At 35.3% G+C, this 6,242-nt stretch overlaps 1 protein-coding gene across 2 annotated transcripts in view; it reads right to left on the minus strand.

The window, feature by feature from the left end:
• NPEPPS (aminopeptidase puromycin sensitive) overlaps window positions 1-6,242 on the minus strand; it is a 95,352-nt gene that overhangs the window by 83,468 nt on the left and 5,642 nt on the right. The gene's annotated exons all lie outside the window — the stretch shown is intronic.

A 6,242-nucleotide genomic window follows, 5' to 3' on the forward strand; every position in this document is an offset into this window, starting at 1 on the left:
TAGTAGTGGTCTTTTTGGGTTACAAGACATATATCTTCAACTTTACCAAGAACTGTCAAATCATCTCTGAGAGTTTCAACTGACACTCCCACTAGCAAAGAACAGACAAATCCCATTTTCAGCATTCTCAAAAAAAAAAAAAACTTAAAATTTTTTTACAATCTGATGGGTAGTAAATGGTATTTTATCATTGTTTCAATTAGAACTTCCCTGGTTACTAGTAACATCAGTTACTAAACACCTTTTTATATATATATATGTTTTTTGCCATTAAGTTTTTCCTCTGTGAATTGCTTATGTATAACCCTTGCCCATCTTTTATTTTGGTTATAACTTTGTTTATATACATTCATTTTGTTGCATTAAACAAAATCTCATTCATTTTCAGATATCTTAAGGGTCTAAATCTAAAAAAACAAAAATGCAGATGCTCTAAATCACAAACAAATGCCTACAGGGGCCAGTGAGGCAGGTACTGTAAATGAGTGTAGCAGGCCAGGTGGGGGTTATGCCTAACCCTCTAAATGATGGGGGAGGTAGCCATTTCTTGGAACCAGGCAATTATTGCTAAACTGAAAAGCAGGCTTAGTGTTAACAGATCTTCCAATTTTTCAAAAGAAGTCATAAATTCAGATTTGATGTGCAATCTCCCAATTTTTCAATGCTCACAACTAATTCAAAAATGTCAAAAATACTATGTAGACCAAGCAAAACACATGCAGGTCAGTTAATAATGCCTCCAGCTTGAGACTCCTGAACAGATCACAGAACTAGGTAAGGACATCAAAGTAATGTGATATCTGTATGAAAAAGCTATACCTAAGAGTAATCATTTTATTAATAACCAATACATCTTTAAACCTGATTAATTTAAGCTAAAATTACTTGGCCTAAATTATAGACAGTATGCTATTAGGCCTGCAACAGACTGTCAAAATGTGTAACACAAAGTGAAACTAACTTGGCTTACTAAAAAAAAAAAAAAACCCTCATAAATCTTGTTTAAAAACAAAAATGTCATTTAATGAACAGTTTTTATTCAAGTGGCAAAATTCTTCACACTGTTTATTTCACCAGGACATACCTAAACAGCACTATAATCTTTATATCCCAACTGGCCATTTATAGCACTATGTCTAAACAAACAAAAAGAAAAAAAAAATTCTCTTTGCCTATTCATAAACCGACTTGGAAAAAAAATATCAGAAACACGGAGAAATGAAGCACTTACTGGGGTATGCCCCAAAGAGTAAAGATCTTTCAGAGCCTGATGTTTATGCCAACTGAATAATAACAGTGGTTTTAGTAATCGGTCTTAATCTTCATGTTAGCAACCACATTTTCATCCATCAACATCTAGGGTGAATCTACCAATATCAAGATACCTGCTGAACATCGCACATGCCAAATCACACCTAGCACGCGACTACTGTAACCACTCGCAGGGAAAGTGTTTGCGTTCTTTGGAAGGGCACAGTCTACAACATTCAATTCCGAGTACATTCCCATTCCTCCTGTGCTTAGGGAAAACCCACCTGATCATACTAATGAATTAAGCTGATTGCTGAACAATTTTTTTTTTCTTTTTTCTTTCAGGGTGGTTTCTGGAAGGGTGGGCGGGAAGAACCCATTATACTTAAAAATAGAACTCCACTAAAATTTTAAACATCGGTCAGTATATTCTGTCCCATATTAGAGATGCATTGGTTAAAAAAGCTGACTAAAAAATGGGATAAGCGTGAAAAGTACTTATTTTAGCATTCAGTGTCAAATACACAGTAATCACTTAATAGATGTTATTACTGACACACACACCAACCAAAATTAAAAAGATGTACTCTAACCATAAAGATCTTACTACCCTGAATATCATCTAATAGCATCCCCCTAGCAGTTTATAAAGAATGATATAAAATTTAAGAACTTTGGCTGCATTACACAGCACTTTGGATATGAGCACATATGTACTGCTCAAGGAAGGTAATTTAAAACATCAGTGTGGACATAAGCGTAAGTGCCGACTACATTGCTCTTTTTCATGCTTTCCAAACAACAGCGCTGACCTGATGATGCAGTATGTGATCTCTCACATATTAACACCATCATGTTAGTGAATATTACCTGTGTGCTACAGTATCAAAAACAGGTAACAAATCAAAGGAATTTCAGCAATAAGATCTTCAGTTTCCAAGCTTAAAATATAAGTAAAATGTTAAAGTTGACATATAAATTGTGTTGATAACGTGCTAACTTCCGAGTTTTCCATTTGATGCACTAAAGAATGGAATGTTAGTATCATTTCTTTGTTGCAAACCCAGGGTTGTCTTCTTGGAGTCCTATACAGACTACACTTTGATTGAAGCAAATACTAAGTAACGCTCTACTAAAGAGGTAGCTTGACCCTTGGTAACAATTTTACAATCAGAGTTTCCTATAAAGTACAGAGGCAGCAATCTGAGACAATTCTTTTTTTTCCTGAATGAGTCTTCACTAGAATAACCCAGGAATACACTTTAAATTTACTGTATTAAGGATCAAGAGTTCTTTTTTTTTTTTTCCCCTCCTGATTGCCAAAGCCCTGAAATTTTAGTAAAAGGAAATCTCCAGTGTTGACAATTCCAAATACTTGTCTGTCTAAAGCCTGAGTCACTTTCCCTAACAGGATATTTCATCATTAAAATTTTATAATAATCGTTGTCTTGGTGGAATAGTGCTATAACTTCTAAAGACAATAAGCAGCAAATAATTAGTAAGCTCAAAATTGAGCCAAATTTTCTAATAAGAGATACTGAAAAGAGGTCAAATATAAGAAGATATCATTAATGTAAAAATTTTAGATATACAGAATATTGGCATTTATTATTCACGGCTACTTAATATGCAATAAACATCTTAAAATATACATAGGAATAACATGCATCTACCTTATGACAAAGCTACCTCTGGGGGGTGGGCAAGTGACAGGAATGGGCTTTAGTAGAATCTGTGACATTTTATTGCCCCCAAACCAGCATGCACAGTCTGAAGCAAATATGGCAAAACACTAATATCTCTTAAATCTGAGTGGTGGGTTACTTTTCTGTATTTCTAAAACATTTTCTAATTTAAAGGAAAAAATTTTTTTTAAGATTACAAGCGACGAAATAAACTGAGAACCACATACTTGTATGGTGTTCAAAACAAAACCTCTAAGATCTGGAGAACTAATCTCAGCCGACAACAAAACAGCTACTAGAAGACTCAGTCCTTTACCCCTGCCTCACGTACAGATTAGAACAAGATGAGAACAAGCTCATTTATGTAGCAAAGTTCAGAGAAGCCTCATAGATAATTTACTACTCAGGATCACATTTATCTAAGTTGTACTGAACAATATCAATTATCCAGAACCAGGAAGTAAGTTAGTTTAAAAAAGGGAGGGGAGGGAACCCGTGTGAAAAGCCAGAATAGATGACACAGGAATAAAGCTAATACCCTTCACTCAGAAGTGAATCCATCAAAACTTCACTTAGAAATAATTTTTTTTAAGCTCAAACGAGCATGTTTATCTGATTACTCAGACCCCTTCAGATCAAGCTCAGCCAGATAGAGGAGGGAAGAAATTGCACAACAGGCAGTAACAAGGCACAAAAAGTAATAACCTGAAAGTAAGGAAAACAAATTTTAAAAAAACTTCAAAGAAATATGAAACTAAAAAATTACAGTACACAGTTCTGGTTAGCCTCTATGGTTCTAAGTATTCTAGCACCAATGCTAGATGTTCCAAATGATGTCTAGTATTTGGAAAAAATTAAAAGAAATCCTTCATTATAAAGAGAAATGAGATAATGTTTTTGAAGATACTGTATTTTAGGAATATTTCCATCCAAATCAGAAAATATTTTTCAAAGTCCAAGTACCTCAAATGGTAAGTTCAGTTATCCGGAAAATTCACCACAGGATTCATTGTCAGAGGCTACTGGAGAAAGCGCAACATATTAAAACACTTTCTTACAGTTAGGTGTTTCCTTATAGACACATTTCAAGAAACAGAATAGAAAATCTGAACGAATTCAACCTCTGACCACCGATCTTTCAAATTTAGATAAAATTTTAAGACCATTTAGTGTTCTAGAACAATGCTGGACAAATTACGACTTTTATCACTTTTTTCAAACATAATAAAAAATGGCCTTCCTGAGGTTCACCCTTCAACCAGATTAGGCAGGCCCATAAAATAAAATGAGACTAAAGAGGTACACCAGCCCAGGGACAAGGACTAGAAGGCAGGAGGGGACAGGAAAGCTGGTAACAGGGAACCCAAGGTCGAGAAGGGAAAGTGTTGACATGTTGTGGGGTTGTTAACCAATGTCACAAAACAGTATGTGTACTAACTGTTTAATGAGAAGCTAGTTTGTTCTGCAAACCTTCATCTAAAGTACAAAAAAAAAAAAAAGGCCAAGACTATTGCATAAAAAAATATGCAAACAGGGTTGACAATAACATATATTTAGGTGCCAAGTTTTTGGCCTGCCAAACAAACTACCATATCTGTAACTATCCTCAGTGCCACGTTAGTCATCACCATCACAAATATCTTGTTGGCAGAAGCTGTGGACTGGCTAACATATCCTAATTTTTAGTCTCGAAGCATGAAGTTAATTTCTCTGGCACAGGTAACATCTTTCCTTAAGAGAAAGCCCAACTACTGTACCAACCACTACAGACTCATAACCAGGAAGTATAATCCATTTTAATTAATTGTTTTGCAAATTGAAAGAAAATGTAAAATATCTACACAACTCCTCTGCTCTCAAATATTCAATGTTAAAGGAGGGGAGAAGGGATGTCCCATTTCTCTAGGCCAATGGTAACACATTTTCAAAACTTGCTCAATCAGACCACACACGCAGTCACCATGAATCGGAATAGGCAACTGGTACATGCTATAACTTATCTGAAAGACAACTAATTTTTAAATCACTGCACATTGACTAATTTCTTCACCTTCCCCAGGAGTGCACACCCCAAGCCGGGTTAAAAATCCACTAAGTTTCTAATATGTAACCTGTACAAATACACTATGCTTATCATAAAATTGTGCAACTAAAGCAGCCCTGCAACTTGCATACTTTACGTAACATGACTCCAACTATTAAGAAACTGTAAAGAACAGTTATAAATCTAGGATTCTAGAGATATGAATTGTCGGTATTTTTTTAATTTCCACAATATCACTAAATGTCAGAGTTTAAACATACTGCTCCAATCCAGGGGACCCCACTGGCAATGGTTAAGAGCTTGGCTGCTAACCAAAAGGCTGGCAGTTTCAATCCACCAGCCGCTCCTTCTTTGGAAACCCTATGAGGCAGTTTTGCTGTTCTATAGGGTCACTATGAGTCAGAATCGACTCAACGGGAATGGGTTTGGTTTTTTTTTGGCTCCAATCCATGTATTCCAAAAACATTAATACATGCGTTTTACTTTTCACTAACATAAAGTCTAGGAGCCCCGGTGATGCAGTCTGAATAGACTCGATGGCAACGGGTTTGGTTTAATGTAAACTCGTTTATACTTCTGGAGGTAGCAATGAATTTAATTAAAAAGCCCAATAATTCTTTAATAAAACCTGGTAAAAAATTCACTATCACGCCTTCTTTAATTTCTGCTGCCACCTACCCAGAAAAGAATTTCTGAAAATAAATGCTTTAGAATGTTTGTTATTAAAAAGACTCATTTATTTCCTTGTATGAAATTAACAAGTCCCTGCTAATATGTGGTACGTTAGTATGTGTTCCTTCCATAGCCCAAAGCATTCTTCCACACAGTTCTCATCTTTTTGGAAAAGCAAGTTTAAAAGGGGAAGAAGAAGCAGGTCACCCTTTGTTGTTCCAGCCTAACACTTAAAACAGTCACTTCTTAATAATCATTTAAAAATCATTACTGACTTCTTAAAATACTTTTTTCCAAATATATATGTTTCTCAAAATTATGAAGCCATTATGCCAACCAAGGGGATAAAAAAAAAAATGATTTTTTAAAATGTCAGTCTTCTCACATAATGCGAACTCATTCATTGCCAGGTCCTTCTTCCTGTAGGTTTGCCAAGTCACAAGACACTACTGTTTACAATCCCTCCCATCTTACTACCTGCCAATATATATCAAACACTCTAGTCTTAAACCATAGTCTCCCAAACAGCCCTCTCAAATCCTAATTTAGACTCAAGATGCACTCATTCTGATTCATATTGTTAATGGAAA

Source organism: Elephas maximus, chromosome 19, assembly GCF_024166365.1.
Source record: "Elephas maximus indicus isolate mEleMax1 chromosome 19, mEleMax1 primary haplotype, whole genome shotgun sequence".
NCBI lineage: Eukaryota > Metazoa > Chordata > Mammalia > Proboscidea > Elephantidae > Elephas > Elephas maximus.